General features: G+C 41.8%; 1 protein-coding gene across 1 annotated transcript in view; it reads right to left on the minus strand.

Annotated features, from left to right (window-relative positions):
• The window catches only part of FBXW7 (F-box and WD repeat domain containing 7), a 176,446-nt gene extending 158,876 nt beyond the window's left edge, over positions 1 to 17,570 (minus strand). Inside the window, exon 1 of the mRNA XM_040064420.1 lies at positions 17,479 to 17,570. The gene's annotated coding sequence lies outside the window, so the exon portion shown is untranslated. The remainder of the gene's footprint in view (positions 1 to 17,478) is intronic.
• Between the last annotated feature and the right edge of the window lie 5,056 nt (positions 17,571 to 22,626).

Consider the following 22,626-nt stretch of genomic DNA (forward strand, 5'->3'; position numbering starts at 1 on the left):
GTCAATATTGAGATGGATGTTTAGGAAGCTGATATCGACGAAGAAATGTATAATGAAAAAGCTAATTGCAGCACAGTTCTAGACAGCTGAAAGTCTTCAATTTGTTTTATTGCTTTACCTTTACTTAAGCTATCTTTCCAATGAAAACTGCACTAGAATTTCCAGTTTTCTTTTACACATACAGCTGGCATCAACTGCTATCACATACTCCAGTTACAGATGGGTGCGCAGTCATAACATCAACACAGCTTCAAAACCAATGAAGCTGTTAAAACACAAGTTTCCACAGAGTAGTATGAAGGGTTAAAACATATTATTTGAAGCTCCACAACCTCTTCAATCCCATCTCTCATAAGGATACTTTGGACATAAAGAATTTACAAATACGAAATATGTTTAGTCAACTGCTGTTGTGCTGAGTATTGTTACAGAACTTTTATAGTAATGGCTGTACTGTCAAAATCCTTGGATACTTTAACTGAGTATAAACAATACTGAGGACATAAGTCATCTTTAAAATTTGCACATTGGTAAACTGAGATGCAGACCCATTGTCAAGTACAGAACTGCTGAGGAACATATTTGAGTAGGTGTCAGAAGGGGGTGCTAACACGACCGCTGGAAGGGGCAGCTCCTTCAAAAATCAGGGCTGTCTCAACTAATCTTCATGCTCACAAAGGAAAAACAAGTATTTTGAAGAGGTACAAAACTACTTCAGTAACATTAAAATGTAAAACAAGGGTGGGAGGGCAGAACTGGACGAGCAAAGAGGTAGAGGAAAAAAACTGCAGCCAGAAGGAGATAGGGAGATAGCATCAAGACTGCACTAGAGAGCAAAATGAACCTTGAGCACATGCTGCAAGACCACAGAAAGAGGAAAAGCAGGAAAGGCAGTAACCAGAAGAGACAGGCAAGAGCAAACTGTGTACAGTGCCAGTCAAATGTCCTACCCAGCTCCTCACAGGAAGGGGAAAGGAAAAAGTGTGCTTTTTTTTCTGCTCTAAGTTTCCTCCATGCAGATTTTACATTGATATTTTGATGCTATAGGATTCAGAAGAAAACTAAAGAAAATCCAAAGGTATTTCCTGTAAATAGCACTGTTGAGCTATAGCTGTTACCCAGAGCATGATAGCAACGCAAGTCCCCTCTGAGCAGGATCAGCAGTGCACAGTCTGAACGCATACTCAGTGTGGCTGCTTCTCCTCAACACGTTCTTAGGCAAGCTCACCCAATCTCATTCCTAATCTCAGAAACAAGTTTATAGCAACAACCATCTCAAAAACGAAATCTAGATAGATTTATGCATGGGCAGTTTCACTGCTTGTCATAGTTTTCCCCAAATTGATGCAGGGAAAACATGTTTTTCCTGAGGAATTAGGAACATATTGGGGTACAAAACTGCTCCATGAGAAAAAAAAAAAAGTAATTCAAGAGACTTTATCTGTATTACAAATAGAGTTACCACTACAAACTAAACCAAACAACCACAAAACACAATACTTACAACAAAACTCAAGTGTAACTCAAGTGCAAAGTATATTCCAGCAGTTGCTCCCATCAAACAAGTGCAAATCTGCAAACTAGAAACCAGCCAGCTACAGAACATCCATGCTGCACTGTACTGCCCCATCCCTGATAAAAAAGTATTTACAGAGAATGATCAATTTGTTTCATACAGTGCTTTCATTGCAGAGAAAGTCCCTAATCCTTTTAATCATGATTATAACTTCATGTGTTACATAATGTAAATATATTTGGCAAATCTATCGGAATCCCCCACTACTACTACAACACTAGTTACAGAAAGATGCTCATCTTTAATAAGCAATATGATAAGTTTTTAAAGCAAACTGATAACTACAAAACTGACTGCACTGTCATCCCACTTGATATAGCAACCTATATCACAGACATTAACACAGACATCAACTTTGAGAGCTGATTATTATCATTAACAAAACCTAACAAATTTCTACAACGCCTAACAAATTTCTTCTGTGTCTTAAGCATACAGCCAGGAAGGCAAAAAAAAAAAAAAAAAAAAAAGGCAATTTGCTCATTTAAATAAATTCTTAGGAAGTAATTCAAGAAATAAAATAAGGTCACTTAATTCAGCCACAGGCTACGGTCAAGTCGTGTGTGTTAATCACTTAATAAAACAATATACAAGTCAGACAATCAAGAGTAAAACCAGAATTTTTTGAAGACTAACACACTTTCCATTTGGAAGCGAATGAGTACCTGCTTAATATATTTCCTTACAGTTATGACATAAATACCTTCTTCCTTTACACACAGGTCCCATGAAAAACAGCCTTCAGAAAGTCAGTCCTGCCTTTTCTTGCTTCAGGTAGCTCACTACACTGAGCCACCTAGTAAGAAAAGCAACAGAGGTAGATGGTCCCTTGATTTTTACGTTGCTGAACTCAAGACACAGCACTGCATTGCTCTTTTCCCTGCACACTTTCCTTCTTCACAAAAAACTTTTTATTGTGCTTTAACAGAAGGTCAATGGCTATCACTTCTCTACTCCAGCACAATGGTGAATTGAAACAAGAACCCATAGCTGTTTAGACCGACAAAGCAACCAGTATGCCTAAGCCAATAAAGCGATTTGTTCATTAAAGCTACTAATAAAGCAACCTTTTGTTAGTCTATGAAACATCAGAAACCTCATAGAATGCATTTAACTATGCTTTCTTAAAAATCACTAACTCAGAAGTTCTAAAATCTGTTAACTTCTCCACTTCCTTAAACTGAGAGTAAAATACCTTTGTGTTGACTTTTCAAAACACAGCAAACGCGACAAAAATTTTCCTGCCTATTCATCATCAGAAACATTTAGGGCTTTTGGTGAAGATATTCCCCCTGACAAGAGCTCAAATTCATCATACTAATGCATTATGTAAAGCTTCCTAAGCAACACTGACAACCTGTATTAGTGACCACCACAACTGTACACAACAAGAACAAAATCATTCGATGGGCACACTCAGTTTGGACCCAAAGAGTAATTTGGATTTGACAAACAAAAATGAGAAGAGCTGTAGTGAGCAAAGATCAAAAATGCTGTTAGCACTTGTGTCCATTGCTTTCAATTAAACTGAAACAAAGTGTGAACCTGAGGCCCCAGTACTCAGTATTGCTGTCTGGAGGGGGTTTTTAACTGTTCTCAATAACCAGCATTTACATGACAATGGCCACAAACTTCCTCCAAACAACATCAGTATTTTTGCCTTGACTTTGACTGCATGATACCAGCAACTCGTGAAAGCATTAAAATGAAGTCTCCTCCCTTATTCACAATTTCTAGATTTGCTTTGTTAACGAGTAGCTCCATTATTATGTGATTAGACCACCAAAAAGGAAGCAGAAAAAACTATTTTCCATCTAATTACCATCAGCTAGACAAAAAATGTCAGGCAGGTATTTCCTCTAAACTTCTGTGTTTAGAACCTGCAAAAGACAATTTTACTAGCAGCAATATATAAGTATCAAAGCTGCATAAGGTGTTAACATGAAAAATAAAGCAAAACAGTATGTCAGGGGAAAAGTACATGTACTCTTATATGAAACATCCCTTTTCTAGAAGCAATCTGAAGTCATTCTTTTGCTGCCATTTCTCATCGGCGTCTTTTCATCAAGCTCATTGCAACTACTGGATTTTTTTATATGTACATTTCATCCTTATTACTGCAACTTCTCCAGAACAAGATTCCCATTTGTTACACTGGATACAGCATTTGAATTCTCAGTGAAAGTTCTTGTAACAGAATGACAGTAAAATATTTGTCCCTACTCAGAGATATGTACAATCAACCAAAGTTCTATCCTTTGCTATTCAGCAAAAAATAATCTTTATTTATAAAATAAGCAAGTCTGCTATCTAGGACAGAGATAGCATCCCTCCCTCTACAATGTGACTCTCACTATCAAGCCATGAGATTATATCCTCCTTCTGGAATTAAGTGCTTATTCTAACAATAACACTTCAATAGCATGTGAAACGTTTCAATTAAACAGTTGTCAAGCAGCCTGATAAGCACAGAAAAACAACTGATAGCTGAAACGAGTCATAGAACAAGTTTTGCAGACTTCCTAGTTCCTGCCAAACAAATAGTTAATCAGTGAATAGTCAGGAGGCAAACTAATGATCATTAAAATTCACAGCAAAAAACCCCAGATAATTTTATTTAATTGTAAAGTTTCGACCATCTTCTAAGGTTTTCACTTAAAGCTTTTTTGGACTTTGGAGCCTTTTGCCTACTATTGCACCACTGACATTTGCTAGCAAAGAAAACAGCAGGACAATAACTATTGCGAAGACACTGATCCTAAAGAGTTACATGTTTTTCTTATATTCTCTTTGAGAGAGGATATACATAACTTTCAAACAGCAATTAAAAATAATTTAGACACAGTGTTTTCCTATTTAAGTCCTGAAGTCACACTTTGCTAATACTCCCTGCCCACACCTGAGCAGGTCTTCCAACAATTCTATAGTCTAATATTCATTTAGGCGGAGAAGATTCATACAAGAATCAATCAAGAACACAATACGCTCCCTGATATTTGTGATCAGCTGCACTTTTCAGTTTGCTTAACTTCCAAAATTAATCCTCTCCTTCAGTTCAATTCTACTCCTCTCACAGTACAAAGGCAGTGGAATTTATGTTCTTAAATGACTTAAGCATACTTGAAAAGTCCCACTCTTCAGAGATTAACTTCTTGCTCTTTACAAGTAAATAAACAGAAGCTTAGACTAATGATTTTTTTATCAATAGGAAACTGGCAATTAATTCTTTTCTGAGGCAACAAAAGTACCTAAGAAGTTTGACAAATTTACATTTGTAGCTACTGATGCAGCATACATTATGCAAGTGCATAGCTTTCTACAGGTATTCTTATGGCCAAATCTAAGTGTATACTCCAAAGACTGCAGGATCAAACCTAGATTTCATTTATCTTATCTTCACCTGTATTCCAGAAGAGCTAATATGATAGCCTATCACTAGTGGCAACAGAAAATTAACCACTGAGTTAAAATGATTCACAAGTATCTTTAGATTTTTTCCTCCATTATAGCAATCAATTTGACACTTAAAAAAAATCAAATTTTAAAAGCCTATGATGATTATATAAATAACTTAGATACCTTAAATAACCAGTATTTTAAACAAACACTAAGAAACACGCCTTTAACACCTTAACATCTAAAGATGTAGCTTGCAGATCCCTTCTCTATATTTCCATAAATAATACATTCTTTAAATCTGTACATTTATAGGAGTGTTTAAGAAATAGACACTATAATCTATTCTTATAGATTCTTATTCCTAAACACAATCTATTTGTATAGATGTACAAATCATCCAGTTAAATAAAGGCTTTTGAGGCATATAGAAAACCAATAAGGATTAAATTTACTTTTCTTCACAAAAGTACTCACATGGGATGTTAATAAAATTGAAGTTCACAATGCCCTCTTAAGACCACAGACCAAAAAGAAAATTTCAATTACAAGAGCTGAATTTTTGTTTGCTCTGCCTGGCTACAACAGTTGTAATGCTAACATGGGAAACTTGCTATTTATCATTTCAGATAGATCCTAGTGTTTCATTATTTTTTATGATCCATAACATCAATAGAGTGAAACTTCAGAGTTGCTAAGCTGATGTTCTAACCACATTAAAAGATGACCACAGAAACAACTACAAGGGAATTGCCATTTCCTGGAGACACAAATGAGAATTGCTCAGCCCTATTGGAGTACCCATTATTTTCACACGGTCAAGCAATTCTTCAGCAAACATACCTCCAGAACAGCCTGAACTTCAGATGCAGTGCCATTCGTACAGCTGACTTCACTGATGAAACACCAGTAAGCCCTGGTACCCAAACAGCACCGCTACGTTTCTACAAGAAAAATCATGTAGTGAAGGAGCATCTGTCATCTTACAGAGATGAGCTCTTACAGCAAAAAGTGCTTAAACGTAGAAGGAACTGGGACCTGAAAAACCTGTCTTTTTAGGAACAGAGATCCCCATTTCAAGGGACTATGCCAGAGGCAAGTGACATGAAAGGCAAAGAACAGCAGCTGTCCATCGTCCTCTGCAACACAAACACGAGGCAGCAGCTAAGGAAGTGAGAAGCCACTTTCAAAACATGAGTGACTCTTCAGGCAATGGCCAGAAGATCCGTGGGATTTGTTGCAAAAGGATGCAATGGAGATGAAAAATTTTACAAGGGTTCAAGAAATTATACAAGTTCTCAGAAGAGAAATCATTCAAGAATTTCTGAATAAACAGAAACACCTTCTGGCTCAGAGAGTCCATAACTGAAAGTAGCTGGAGAACAAGCATGAAATGAAAAGCATCTAAAATTTATCTTGTTCACAATGTTCCCCATACTTTTTTTTTTTTTTTTTTTTTTTTTTTTTTTTTTTTTTTTTTTTTTTTTTTGAGATAGGTCATTTGAAGAATAGATAGGTCATTTGAAGAATTAGGGTACTTCAGGGTTCTTGGACAATATTTTCTCTTTTATGGCTATCAGATACAAATTACTAGGCTAGAAAGAACAACTGCCAGTGTGATCCAGTGGGCCAATTCTTCTAGAATACATTTAAAAAACTATTTATTAAACACAATTTAAAACAGAACATTTCAATTAAAACATAGAAGTATTTTAATTTTTGGACACCTGTCCCAAAACAGCCATCTTGATAAAAGATGTTACACTCAAATGTTTTAAGGAGCTTGACCATTCATTCAAAATATTAGTTATAAAATTTTATCTCTGCTGGAATAACTTACTGATTATTCTCCACTGAAACAGCCACAGCAGTTCCATGGCTTTGCCTCCTAGACACTGTCTGTGCAAGTGCTTACTGGGCAACAGAATGGTTCTACTACTGAACAGTTCCAGCTGCCATTTTTCTCCAGAGAAAAGCTAAATGACTCACTTTGGGTTTATTTGCAGGTTGATTTCCTTCTGGGAAAAAGAGAGGGGAAAAAAAAAAAAAAAAAAAAAAAAAAAAAAAAAAAAAAAAAAAAAAAAGAAGAATATGTCACAGGCATCAGCCTGTTCGCTAATTAGGGAGACCTCTATAGCTTGTTTGTTCCCTTTCCACTGCACATCTCACAGTGTTTCTGCCATCTGAATTCAAGATATCCTAGTGTAAGGAGTGCATTCAAAGTGTAAGACAGACTACTTGAGCACACAATTTTCTCAGCTGCCACCACTCCACTATACAATTTGGGGGAGTAAAACAGAGCTAACAAACCTAAACCACCAACACCTCAGTTGGAGAAAATGTGTTACTTTTGCATTTTCTCATTTTATTAGCAAAAAATCAGAACTGAGTGATTCCACAGGAACAAGAGAAAAAAAAATATTTATAAATAATAAAAATAACATTCACCCCCTACTAAAAATACCTAGTATTAGAATGTGAGAAAACACAGTACTTACCTACATTTGAAAGACCCAGTAAATATGCTTTAATGTGTTACAAACAAATAGGCCATTCATGCATAGCAAGCTAGCTGAAACAATTGTTTGGAGAATACGACCTGAAAACATATGCAGGTTGATATCAGAGAATTTACACAGCATGGTTTCTAGAAAGGAAACCATGCTTTTTTAGGCTAGTAGAATTTTATAATAACAGTGAACCAGGGAGAAATTGCTGAAAGAAAGACTTTCAAAAAGCCTCCCTCAAAGTCTCAAGAGGCCATTAAGTAAAATTAATATTGGTGTCAGGGGAAAACATTTGTGTTTAGATGCCAGCAGTAAAGCATCATAAGAAAAAGCAGTAAGTGGTCTGTTAATTTACAGAAAAGGGTTAACAGCAGAAGGCCACAATTCTGCACTAGAACTGCAACACATATTCTCTAATGGTCCAGAAAGCAAGAAGTGACAAAACTCATTCACATAAAAGCTATTAAGATTAGGATAAGAGAAGGAACTTTAAGAATTTCATGTAGTCTAACCAAGCTAGATAAAATGGGAAACACATGACAGACAAAGAAAATAATCAGCAAGGCATTGTGTGTCCAGGTCAATGTTTTATGCACCAACTTTCTGGATCTTAACAACAAATTCAGAAAGTAACATGTTGACTCTTGATAGCCCATAGAAGAATAATACTCAGTAAAAGAAAAATGAGGATGTGCATTAAGTATTTTGGAGAATATTATAATTGGTACATGACAGACTTGATACAGCATTTTAAATCAGCGCTTTGTAAATACACAGCACTCCTAGGCGGGCATAAAAAATAGTTTGAAATGTAGTTAAAGATAAAAAAAGGTGGTATTTAGTAACAGACATCTTGAAGGGAAAGCCAAAAATCATCACAAAGTTTGGGTATGTTAACTGTAACTGAGAGATGCAGAAGAATATAAAGGAAAATGTATAGGAAAAAAAACACTAAGAACTTTAACTGGATTTTTATAACAAAAAGAATATATTCAACTAAATTGGGGTTAAAGCATAACAATTAAAGAAGAAATGAACTACTTGAAGCTTTATACATTAAACTTTTCAGTGGCACTGTACATCTTTGTGAAAAGTGATTCTGAAAAGAAAGGAACACACCTTATAACGAAATCCTACTGCTTTTCTGGAGATGCCAACTGATAGGCAGAGGATAGAACAAAAGTTACACTCTCAGCTTCACAATCAGTAGAATTCTGGAATGCAATTTTTCCCCCCTTTGGCAGCAGCCACCAAGCATAGCTCTGCACAGTCCTGCAACCACCACAGCACATGTTGCCTCTATCCCAGCTAGCAGGTAGGTTATATGGGAAGTGGTGTAATGGTCAGGCTGCAGGATCTGACATATTGTGATAAGGGAGGTCACAGGAGACGACAGGACAGAAATCAGACAGACAGTACAGATCCACAGGAATCTAGGTTTAGTTAGCTTCGCTGCTCACAGAACAATTTGTTTCCCTTGTGTTTTACAGATTTGAATACTAATATTTCTGTACATTGCAGCTTTGATCACTGTGTTAAATGTAGTTCTACTGAATAAAAGGATTAGTTTGTCCAGATTGGCATGCTTATGACTGTGATACGAAGAGAACTCAAGGGAAAAACCTTTGAACATCAAGTACATGCTCTGTTTTAAAGGTTGAACTGGCAGTAGTAGTTGAAGGTGGTTTAGATCATGCATACAGTTTATAGCATGATACATATGACACTACTTCTTGCAGTTCAGTGTAAGGATTGTAAACAGTTTCATATTACTTAAATTTGTCTTGTTGTTAAAAGGGTGAATACCACTCTCTCCTTAGAGAAAAGGCTAAGAAGTCAGGCAAGAGTAGCGCTCATGTTGGTTCACAAGCAGCTGGATTTCAGAAGTGGACAGCACAACCACAAAGGCAATGAAGGGACAGAGGGAACAAGATCAGGCCTTTTGGTTATAGCTCATATTCCACACTGGTTTCAGCAGATCATCAAACCACAACCACGAGGTTTCAGGGCACAGTGAAGCTGATCTAATGGCCAGCCAGTGCCCAAAGGATTCACTGCCAGCTGTGCGTCCCCTGCAGCAGCTCTAACACACGTTACGTGTCACACTGAGACAACTCAACTTGCTTTTTAGTTCCCCTCTCACTTAAATTCATGGAACTAAAATAATAGAAAACCAATAGCACAAAATTAATTTGAATAATCTTGACAAAAACTTAGATTAAACCAATAGCTAGTGCAGGAAGAGATACGGGTAGGAAAAGCTGTTGGGAGCCATTCCTTTCAGGAGCAACTAAGCAGGTCAAATACAATATGAAAAGACAATCCCATAAAGGACAAGTGAATATAGCATTTCAACTTTTGTGATGCTTGAAATTATTTTATGAAGGAAGGGTAAAATGTTTAATGATAAGTTTCTCCTTTTTAATCTTTGCTAGGTCGTGCCTAACCTACGCAATCAATTTCGTTCCCACCACACTGCAGTGTAAACAAACAATAGGAATGAGAAGGACCAACACGTTAACATTTCTTTTGTGCCACTAAACAAGCTTTTGTTTTTCCAGTCATTCCCAGCACCCTTTTGAAAGGTTCCCACAGCCTGTGTAAACAACCACAAGCTGAGAGGGATGACTGTATGCACCTCCTACATAGGCAGGCAGCAACCACAGCATGCAGCTCCCCTCACCAGACAGCCACACACCCACCCCATGACAGGGGACACCACCCACCTCTGCTCTTCAAACAAAACTCCTGCCTGCGCTCCTGAGTCACACTGAGTGTTATCTACTGCTCCCACCAGGCCAAATGTCAGTCATGGTGGAGCTGAAGCTTGAGCCTCAGTTATTTCATTATCACCCCACTTCCCTTCCATAGCATATCAGGAATTATTTGATTTCAAAACAGTCAAACCTAACAGTGTTCAAAGCACAAATAACAATAGATTCACCATGGCAATAAGCTATAAAGCTGAGAATACAATACACAACCTGACATCATAGAATCAGAGAATGGTTTGGGTTGGAAGGGACCTTAAAGGTCATGTAACTCCAACCCTTTTGCCATGGGCAAGGACACCTTCCCCTACACCAGGTTTTTCAAAGCTCCATTCAGCCTGACCTTGAAGATGAGATGAAAACACAGGATGTCCTGGAAACAAACTAAATGTAACTGTGCATGTTAGAGTTGTTTTGCTACAGCAAACCATGTCTAAGAATTGCCCTAGTTGTAGCATACTCAGGTATGTAAAACTTTCAAATTTAGGTTAAACATCTGGACAACCTAAGGAAGCAGCCATTATGGACATAAGCAGGGTTATTAACTGAAATGCTTCTGTATCATAATACTGCAAAATGTAAACTTCAGCCCCCTGTGTACTAGAGCCCACCTAAGATATTATTAGTAGAACCTCTTTCACACATACAATCACTCCCCTGAAGACACATAATGTCAAAACATAGCCTTACTACCATGTTACTAAGGGGCTATCAAAGCCTGCATGCTACTCTTGACGTGTTTCATGAACATCAAGTGGCTCTTCAGGGCCATGTATCACACATTTGGTAGAGTGGAGCAAGTGCAGGGCAGCACAAAGTCCAGCAAGCTGGGAGTCAAGCAGTGACAAGGTCTAGCTGTTACCCAGACCATCAACAGCACAGTCTGAATCCACCTGCTGCCACAGGTAACACAACCAGCACACCATGAAAGCAGAGGGATAAAACTGCCCCCTTCCACCAGGGACTTGTCATAAGGGTCGTGTCTGCCCCATCTTGGCTACACAGACAGGTTTAAACATGGGCCAGGTGGGGGAATCATAGCAGGTTTGATCACTGTCTTCCGCCCCCTCAACTCTTGCAGGCAAATAGCAAGTTAGGATTATTTCAAACTCATTCTTACTGAAAGATCAAATAGGGACTGCTATTTAGACATGTGGAGAAAGAAATAGCATCAAAAGTTTCCTGGCCAAAAAAAAAATAAAAATATATATATATATATATAAACACTGAAAACCACAGCAACTTTGCCTTACCACGCTTTTAAGGAGGCTGAAGATTAGCCCTCAAGATCCATAAAAACTGTCACAAGACCGTCACTATTGTACTCTGTAGTAAAGAAAAAAAGACTTACCTGTCATTGCAGTGATCCACCCACTCAGAGAAATGCCACAGATCTGCAGACATACTCATCAGCTCTGGCAACAGCAGATGAAACTGCCACAGCAGAACTCAGAAACAAATGTTAAAAATAACTTAGACAAGGGTATCTCCAGGATCACAGTTTCAGGGTCCTTTTCTGTTGTGCTAGATCATCTCTTGCTTTGAGTATCATTGCATGAATTAAAAGAAAATGACAAGATAGAAACAGCAAGACAAGTAGACACTCCTAGCAAACCGCAGGTTTACTGGCCCAAGCTCAGGGCCACAAGTAACACAGCTTAGCAAAGACACAGACAATGGTGAAGCAAAGGTGAAGACATCCTGTTTTCAACAGAGATTCAGCACTATGCCAAGCTGTGTGGGGTCATGCTTGCCACAAAAGATGAGTAACATTTCCTCAGAGAGGTCTGAATCCATAGCTGTAGCTTTGGTTATCATTATTTAATGGTTGCAGACTTGAACACTAAAGAAGATACTCTCTAGCATATTCTAAAGCCTTATTAGGCAATGAAGAAGTCAACAAAAGCAATGTATCCACTACTGTCAGGTCTAGCAAAGAAACGCTAGATTCTGCAGCTACTGCAATAGCTAGTGAGCAACTTGTCAAGCATGAAGTATGCTACAATGCTGAAAAGGCTTGCACTTGCCAGGGATCACACTGAGCAGCTTACCCTCCTAAAAAGGGAACTTGGGGAAAAGCCTGAAACCTTTTCTTCCCCATTGGCTTATGATGCTTTGGGCTTGTTAGTCATTTAGTAAGACAAGTAGCTTGTCCTGAAGTAGCCTGTTCAGTTCTGAATTCCCTGTGACTACTATCATTCCTGCAGATATATACGGACACACATTCTATCCTCTTAAACACATCACATATTTTACATAAAGACAGTAGTAAACTGTCACATGCAATTTTGCACAGCAAACTAACTCCCTATAAGCATTGGGAGGTCCTGCATGCTACAAGAGACCTAAATGTAAAGTTTCAACTTTAAGAAAACATGGTAGACTTTATCCTGAAAAGCACGTGCTCCAAAAGCAGCCACCAGCATCTGTAAGAACACAGATCTAATGTGTGCAGTTATGACGGTCAAAGAGGGCAGAGTTTAAGTAGATACTGTCAACAACACACACCCCAAGGGCTTGCAGCTCCTGTCCTTCTGAAATTCACAGCTGTTGCCACAACCTACAAGAACACCAAGCCACAGCTGAGTAACTCTGACTCTGCATGACCAAATTAAGGAATACTTTAATGTATCAAATGGACACACCAAAACTTCCTCTATAATCGCGTCTCCACCACCACCCTTAAGCTCTTTGATAAACCCACCAAGGAAACACAAAGGGGAAGTCTCTGGAAAACTGTATCACGTAAAGGTCACCTCCCACATTCCAAGCCATCCAGAGCAACATTTCTTAAGGATGAAGTGCTGAAGAGGGAGAACAACAAGCTCTGACATTGGACAAAGAAATTGAGGAACAGGTGAGGGGTACATAGGAACAAGTACAACAATTATCCAAAAATCAGTTCAGATTTTTTATTTTCAAATAGAGACCCATGTGTAAAGAGGGGGAACTGGAAGGGGAAAAGATTTATTATTACAACCTAGGATACTAGAGTGGTGAGACTCATTGATTGAGGTTTATGAAGAGTTTAAGGGGAAATTATTGTGACTCTATTGCAACCCACTTGTAACCTCCCACTCGCCACAGCTCCAGCTCCTCAAGGCTACATCTCACCACAGCACATGCATGCCTCTCAGCTCCACTCGAGAGCAGCCCTCCTGCCTCGGTAAGGAGTCAGATCTTGCGCTTAGAAAGGGTGCATGCCTTGCTCTCTTGAGTGCACTTCATCTCAGCCTGCCCATGCTGAAGAGTTCATAGACTTCCCTGAGCTGCTTCTCCAGAAGAAGTATCAGGCAGGTCACACCATCCACACCACTGAAAGGTTTTCAAGGAAAAAAGCATTTCAAAACATTCACATTTTGAACAACCTTGAATAGTCAGCCTTTGAACAGGAAGAATTACTTAATCCTAACTACCTCAGGGCTGTCCCTCTGCTATAAGCAGCCACTTGGTCTCAGGTCACAAGATAAACTAGACTCACCTAGGCCAGCTTAGCCAGGCACTACCTGCAACAGGCTTCTCCGATACTGATGCCGCTGCTGGAGAAAGCACACAGACCAAGCAATTTCAAGAAACCCTTCCTCTCCTCTCCACATCCCAATGACCCCTGTCCTCAAAACACCTAAGGTACATCAACATGTTAATCAGTTTCATAACAATGTATTTGGGTTACAAAAAACCAAACATCACTCAACCTTTTATGAGAGTAGTAAAGGGAAATTGTTTTGTTGTTCTTTTTTTTTCAATATTAGCTGAGGTAAATAGCACTGCAAAATGCATAATTCTAAATTACAGCTGAAAACTGAAAACAGCACATACTTTTTTGTTTGGTTGGGGTTTTTTCTTTGTCTGTTTTATATCTTAATTAAAACATGCCACGCTTCTCTACTTTATGGCCACATTTGTGTTTGGTCAGAAAACTACACAAATTCTACTAGTTCACAGTACAACAGCCACTACCGATCATGTTGAAGGGATTTGCATTGAGAAAAAAAGAGATTTTGAGAGCAAATCTGCTGCTGAAGCTACCAGCAAGCACACAGCTGCTGAATTCATCACATCAGAAGTGTGCCACCAAAACAGCACACACCAATACTTCAACCTCCAGCACAAAGCAAAGCCAACTGTCTCAGCTCAATACTCAGGCAAAGCTTACCTGAACCAAGCAAGCTAGTTTGGGACAGTATTTCACACACCTCCCCTTACCAACCAGCTGTGGGTGTTGTATCCTCTAGCTGATGGTAACATCTTCAATTGCCTCAGCAAATGGGAAAAGATGTCTGCTTGTAGGTTAGGCATGACATTATAGAAAAAACTGCATTGTTTTGCCCTTGTAAAAATAACTGCAACTGTTTCAGAGAACACTAAGAAAACAAAATAGAGAAGAGCTACTGAATTACACAGATCTGTCTATTTAGCAAAAACGAGCAGTCTTGAGGAGATGAACACATATTTTTTGCCACAGTGAGCATGAACAAAACTGAATGCAGTAGTTCCTTTTACTCTGACATTCCTTACTTTTGAAGTACTTGACCTTGCAAACATAAATCACATCCCCATTACTGACAAAAAAAACCCCTAGCAAGGATCTATTAGAAAATGCATGACTGTAGAATCATGCACTGATACAGGACAAACACTGGAGTAAGCTAACCAGAACCACTGGTGCAAAGACCCAGGCAGGATTCACAACATTGCAACAGTTTAATTAGTCCCATTCCCTCTTCCTGCCCAAGAAATGTCCTGTCACAAGTGAGCCACAATGCCTCTCACATTCATTACAGCCAAAAGACATCCTGCATACGCAAAGTTCTCAAAGAAGAAAAGTAAATGTGTAGTTTAATATTTAAGTAAGAGCCTAATCAAGCTGTTATATTTATTTATTGATTTTGCCTGAACAGAGAAGGGTGCCAAAAATTGATTACTTTATTATTTCACATCGATTATTTCATTATTTCTTAACAAAGTGAAAGATGGAGAACCACCTTTCACTTTCTACTGAATACAAAACTGTGACAGGTGAGGAATGGACAGGGCTTTAGTATTCTTCCTCTCTCCTAACACAGGAACAAGAAGGTACCCAATACACCTGGCAACATATTTATTCAAAACAAGGACTTGTCCATTCCTCCCTCAAAGCCACCAAACACGTTCACCCAAGATGAAGCCACTGAGGGTTGCCAAACACACAGAAGTGACACAGCCCTAAAGAAGACGCTGACAGCAACCGGAAGGGTGTTCAGGGACGGGGACCTGTAAGCATCTAGTGCTGTCTACAGTCATTCGCAGACAGCCTCTGCTGACCGCCAAGAGGTAGAGGGGACTTGACTAAACTGTTTTTGCTTGATTTAGCCAGAAGAGCCTGTGTAATAACCAGCAGCTGTACCGTCACAAAGCAAGATCAAGAAGTTTGTTGACAATAAGTCAGTTTCCATGCTTGCATGGGTCTAAGTCTTCACCAGACAAATACCTAAAATCCTCGTAGCCTTTGCTGTCACGAGAGAGTACCTTAATGTCCACAGCAGTGATCTCAGTAAACAGATTTTGTCTATGCAGGGAATGCATAGAGCATTTCACTACTGAACCATCCATCAGTTTCCACAAATTCACTAAAGCACGGTACTTTGCTATGGAAGAGCATTTACGTGAGCAATTACACGCAATGTTTATTGTGCATTTCTAGAATTACCTGACATACACAGTCCACATATGACAAGGCTGAAGCAGCTCTGCAGATAAGGTCTTTATGCTACTTTTATTTCAAGTGTAACATATATATATAGCCATTGCATGTGCTCTTCACAAAAAGATTCAGAAGATTAAACATGTTCATTGAATAACCACCTGAAGTTTAAAAACTCTGTTTACTTTGAAGAGACAGAAGAGTAGCATTCGTCTCAGTTTAAAACATTGCCTGGCCTAAATCATCACGCACCATTCCTTTCTCTTACTGATTCAGAGACAACAAATTCCATTAAAATAATGAACAAAACTTTTGCAAAGTACCGCGTGTGTACATATTAAGGGGAGGCAAAGTTAATTTGTCAGTCTACATCTAAAGATAAAAACGGATTTCTTCCCCTAAACTAAAAAGTTATCTGTTATAAAAGTTTTTCTAACAGTTAAATGAAAATCACATGCTTTCTGATAAACATTTATGTTTCCAAACAGACACCGCTGTATTAGTAAATTATTCAGCTTGAACAGAGGACCTATACTGATTAGATATAAGCTGCAGTAAGAGGAAAAATCCAAACCTTGACAAAAATAATTTTAAAAACATGAAGTGGCATATATTTTTGAGATATTTATGAACCTGGAACACCTACAATAATGCATGAACACACTTCAAGTTTTGATAGTTTTTGCTCAGTGGGAAATTGTGCACGGGGCGGAAATACTAAAAAGCAAAGCAAAAGAGAACCCAAGGAAATACAGTCCCATTCCCAAACGAGACCCTTCTTTCCCCAGTCCTGGAGAAAAGTCTGGAGTTAAGAGCAAGAGCACTCTCGTGCCTCGTGAAGCAGCAACTAACTCCGATAAACAGGAAGAGCCAACACTACTCCGGGCTTTTAAAACACATTCAAAATACTTTACATGGAAAATAAGCAACTCTTCAATAACGTTTTTCCGCGACAAGAAGAGCTAGCTGCATTTTCCACCCAAGTGTTATGTAAATGAGTGGGCAGGAGGCAGCCGCGGGGTCTGTTAGGAGCCACTCAACCTATACAGAAAAGAAGGAAAACGGGGGAGCGGGGTGGGGGATGTTTGAAACCCTCGGGGCTCACGGCACCGCGGTCGTGCGCTCCGTTCCCGACCTTGCACAACTTTCCGCCGCGGCAGTTCCGCTCGGCTCCCCGGACGGGGACGGGACGCAGGGGTCCGAGCCCTCCGCCCGCCCGCCCGCCGCCTTTGTTCGCGGGGGCCGCCGCTGCCGGCACAAAGCGGGCGGCAGAACTTGCGGAGGAGACCTCGGCCGTGCCCGGGGGCCGTGGCGGAGAAGCGCCCCCCCCACACACCCCCTCCTCTACCCCGTCCCCGTCCCCGCGGCGGGCGGGTGCGGCGCGCGGACCGCGGGGCAGCAGACCGTGCGCGGCCGGCAACGTGAGCCGCATGGGAAACGGCGGCGGCCGGCGCCGCGCCCCCCGCCCCGGCCCCCCGCCCGCTCCGCCGGCGGCCCCGGGGCACCCAGCCCCTCGCCGAGGCGGCTCCTCCCGCTCGCACTCACTTTTCGGGACGGGCTCCGCTGGGCTCTCCCTCCGCTCGCGGCGCGCGCGTCTTCCCGCCGGCGGGGCGATGCAGGCGGCGAGGCGGAGCCCCCCTCCCCCGGCGGGAGCGGGTCCGCCGCACCCCCCCCCCGCCCCGGGGCTGCCGCCGGGGGCCGGGTGACTTCAAAGGGGCAGGCGGCTCCAGCCCCCGCCCGCCCCGGGCGGGCTGCGGACCGGCGGCCCTCGAGGAATCTCTCCCGGCTGCGGCTGTCCCGGCGGCGGATCAGGTGCGCCGCCGCGTCCTCTCACATGGAGCCACCGCCTCGCCGCCCCTCGGCGCCCCCCGGGCCGGTCCCCGCACCGCCGCCGGCCGGGAGGCGAGTGGCTCGGGCCGCGGCCCCCGCCCCGCTCTCCCTCTCATGCACTGCGGGCGCCGCCGGGCCCCGGCTCCAGCGGCGGGGGGGCCGTCAGGGCCCCAGCCGGGCGGCGCGGCGGGGCAGCCGGGCGGCGGGGCTCGGCGCCGCGGCCGCTCCGCTCTGCGGCATGTGGGGAGAGCGGCGGCGCGGGACGCTGGGCGGCGGGGCAGGGCCGGGCCGGGGACGCCGGGCGCGGTGGGGGGAGCGACGGCAGCGGCGCCCCGGGATCCGCTCGCTTCCTGCGGCGCCGGGAGGGGGCGGGGAGGGCGGGCGGGAGAGGGAGCGAGCGCGGCGGCGGCGCGGGCGGATGACAGCGGTAACCCGGCAACGGGCCCCGCCCCGCCCGACACTGGCGCGGAGCGATGATGCCGAGGGCGAGCGAGGCGGAGCCGCGCAGGTCCCGCCGCGGCCGCGCGGTTCAGCCCGGGACAAGGGGGCGGCTCCGCGCCCGCCCCGCCTTTTCCCGCCATGGGAACGGCCGGTCCCGGGGCTGTCCCGACGCGTGCCGCTCCGTGCCCGGCCGCCGCCCGGTTTGTTCGGGAGCCGACGGTCGGAAGTGCTGGTTACCCTCGGTGCCTTACCTTCCAGAAACCGGGGTTCACCTGTCCCTAGCGGCACTTCGACAGTCGGACTGCGGGCACCCAGTAACGGGAATGATGCCTACCCCGTCTCTGCTCTCCTGAGGCCAAAGTTGTGGCCGTCACACGACAGCTTTGCTAGGCATCCTTTGGTTTGCGATGCTGAATATGTGGCGCTGCTCAACAAGCAGCAAGGTAAAAACTGAATACATAATGGTCATTAAGTGTGTGGGATGGCTGAATGCAGCACTCAGCCTGGCTGCTGAGAAAAGCTTAGGCCTAGGAAAAAAAGCGAAAAAGTGGTATTTTACTGTGTTGCCATCATAAAACATATACAACATGAGCAAAATTAAGGTTACTTGTGTGCCTTAGGTCTGGAATTTCCTTCCTTTTCCAAAGGCCATGAATGGTCTTTGCCATGTCAGGGTACGTCCAGGCAGGCATTGGCTGCTCTGCCCAGACCTCACACCAGCTTTGGGCTATGGGATGTCTGACTGCACTAAAAGCCTTCCAATTGCCCACTAGCTTTTTCCTGTCTGCTATTCAGTTTTAATTCTGCCTCTTCTTCTCCAGCATCTTCTGCTTGGTGTTTCTTTACCCTTTGGTGTTACCTTGTTTCCCTGATTTTTCTTTTCCCGTGTGTTAAAAACAGATGTTTGAGCTCACCTGAGTCTCCAAACCTTTCCTTTGTCCCCATTGGGACAGTGCAGCAGAGAAGCACTCTCACTCTTGAGAACTGCAGGCACATCCCTTCCTCACCAGCTGAACTTCCACGCATCCATTCCTGCCTAGCTTATGCTTATTGTCGCAAACTGGTAGGGGTGCTTTTGCAGACAGAAGCCTCCTTCACTAGTGAGCCGTGCTTCCCCACAGAACATCACTCATCTTTTCCACAGAAGAACAAAGCAGCCCTGCAGTAAGTATATAGGTAAATATATAATCAGGTAATTGAACTTTTTATTCCTGGAGCAGGCAGGAATTAAATCTGCGTGAATAACATTTTCATTTTGGCAAGTTTTTTTCCCCACAAGTTTATGAAAACACTTGCATTTTTTTCCCTCTATAAAGGAAATAGCAATGCTAAACCTTTTGTATCTACAGTATGGATCTCTGCCCCTTGAGCTAAGAGAACACAGATCTCTCTCCTCAGACCCTATCCATATTAAGGGTTTCTTGGTTCCTCTTTCTTGGATCTATTGCTTATTCCACTGGCTTTCTAGTAATTGTTCTCTGTCAGTTGAATAATAAATTCACGCATAGGTCAGACAAAACTGGGACACTAATACTGACTACACATTACTTGGGAGTGAAGGAAAAAGTTTGCTGTCTAATCAGTGTAGATCACTGACAATGGCATATCCATTGCTCAAGAAACAGAAAATCACTACTCTGCCAGCACTGATGATAGTGCTCAGACTGGCTGAGGATTTAATGAAAATGTTACGATTATTTTATTAGTCACAGATTAAAATGGTTCAGCTTGTAGTCTTTAATGGAAATGCGGTCATGACTGACTATACTTCAAACAGTAGGGATAAAAATAGGAATTGTACTGCAGATCAATGTATTGGCAGAACTAATCACACTGTCATATGCCAGACATGAATGCCACCACACAGACAGTTTCAATAAAACTGATTTTAAAAATAACACACAGAACAATTTTAAGTGGAACCGTATTGTTTTCAATATACAATCGAGCGAGAATGCAAAAACCTTGCCAGAGGTTATTACTGTGCATGAAATCGTGACAGAGGAAGAGAAACACTGGGGCTTTTTTAACCACTCTGCCTAGAGGCTGAAAGAGTACTTGCTGTCTGTCTGGATGCATTTTCTTCCCATGATGTTTTTAATCTTGATGGGCTACCACCCGTACCAAAGGTTGGTATTAAGCTTAATGGCAAGACTGCAATCTATCAACAACCTTGGTAACTGAAAAGATTCCATGCTAAAAGGCATAGAAATTAGACAATGATTTGAAAATGAGAGTTAGTCAGGAGAGAGAGGGCATGTGCATGAGTAACAAATCTGCTGTAGAATTGTTATTATAGAGGAAAGCTGTATCATACTATGTAATCTTTAAAATGCTGTAAATAATAGGGTGAAATAACCATATGAAAGGAGCACATTCAAATACTAAATCACCATTTTTAAAATCTGCTTAATTTGCCCATATTTCTGGTTTTATCAGGCATCTGTGATAAATTTTGTAAGCTGTTTGCAGATAAAGGGAAGAATAATAGATTTCTTTGTGTGGGAAAACATGGACCCAAATTATGGTAATGCTGAAGGAGGTCTTCTGTACAAGGTTTAGTCCATTTTGACTAATGCAATTTAAATTTAAATCCTTACCTTTTAGAAATTATTTTCCCCAATTGTTTACAGGGTCTGGGATGGGAGAGGCATGCAGCCCATGTAAGGGGGACACCTGTGCGGGCCCTAGACTGGGGAAGGTTTCTGAGGCAGAGTTGGTGCCTGAGAAACAGACCTTTTAGCAGGGCTCCTATGGGGTGGGAGTTACACCAAACACAAAGTCCTGGCTTGCAGCATAGTGCTCATCCATGTTTTGGTTTCCCGCTGCCAAACACAGATCAGAGGTGTGGGGAAGCTGTGCTGTTGCGCTGCTGGTGTAGGAGGAGGCAGGCAATGGAGCAGGGGCACCGGATCAGCAGCTGTCATAATCACAGCTTGTTCTACTGGGTGAGAAAAAAATCTCAGGAGCAGACAAAAGGTAGCAAAAGCGGTAAGATAAGCAAGTTACAAGGAAGAAGAGCCACACATTTTGTTGTTAGTGAAATACAGATTGATTCATCCAGCTCAAACTTCATCCCTTGAGCTCCGATGCTTAGGCTATACATGGGCTGTCAAAACCTTACTTAAAACTAAATCTAATTCAGACTGCCTGCTGCCACTTCCTAAATGGTATGAAACATCCTCTCTATCTGCTTCATATAAGGATATGACATTCTTGAGGTAAAGAAGCAAAGAGCTCCTTTTTTTGATAGGCAGTCTTCCGAGCAAAGACACGGTTATTTCTACTTTAATTCCCTACAAATGAAACTGCTCTCCTGGCTGACCTTGAGGAGGTCATTTTAAATACCCTGCATGATGGAACTGAAATGGTCTCCTTCCCAGCAGGCAGACATTTGATTTGTCTCTCTGTTTTTGCTGTTCTTTTCAAGAATGTTTTTAAAGTCACTGGTAAGGCACAATTCACATTTCTCCCATAGCATTACTGAGTCCTGTAAAGTTGTGTGAAAGCACATTGCACCAGGCTTAGACAATAAAGTCATGATTGTAGATAGAACTTACTGCATTCAAACAAAATAGAAGGAATACAAAAGAAGTAGTTACAAGAAAACAAAAATGACAATCTTCTTTCATCTTAATTCCTCTAGGGACCAGGTCATTATGGACATACTGAGCTCAAGTGGAGTTATAATGTAAATATCCTCTTCAATAAAATGAACAGATAAAGGAAAAAAGAGCTATACAAGGTCTCATTTTCATGAGGTGTAAAGGTCTAACGCTTCCCAGTTGCAGATAAAAAGCCTGGAAAAGAGATGAAATTTCCAAGATAGATAAGGCAAATTTTCCTGGATGCAGTCAAAGAACTGTACCCTATTTCCCGAACTTCTTTCCCACTTAGGAGACAAAGGGAGTAAATTTACTGCAGCAAACATTAATGAAAGTTTAGCCAGACATAACTGCAGCAGTTCCAGGATCTGACTGCAAGTAAAGATAAAGGACAATGCTGTGGCAGCATCAGGTCAGAGACCCGATAGCGCTGATGATCTCATCAACAGGAAATTTCAATCTCAAATCCTAGGTCTTGGTAACAACACCATCCTTTGCTCTGGACATTTACATATAACTTTCACAGCAATAATGTCATATCAGAGAGGGTTTGTGAATTCTTACCCTGACTCAGGAAAATGGCCTCATTTTTCATACTTACAGGGATGATGCAAGATCTTTGGGCTTTTTCTTTCCTTATTCTGTTGCTCCATTTCTGCTCATTCTGTTAGTGGCAGTGGTTTTAGTAGAAGTAACATATAAAAGAGGAGAAACAGTACAATCAGTAAGAAGACTGGCAAAAGACCATCTCTACAAATACACTGGCTTCAATGATAGAGTTAATTACCTTTTTATGTCTGGCTGTAGCTTAAAGCAA

Source organism: Hirundo rustica, chromosome 5, assembly GCF_015227805.2.
Source record: "Hirundo rustica isolate bHirRus1 chromosome 5, bHirRus1.pri.v3, whole genome shotgun sequence".
Lineage (NCBI taxonomy): Eukaryota > Metazoa > Chordata > Aves > Passeriformes > Hirundinidae > Hirundo > Hirundo rustica.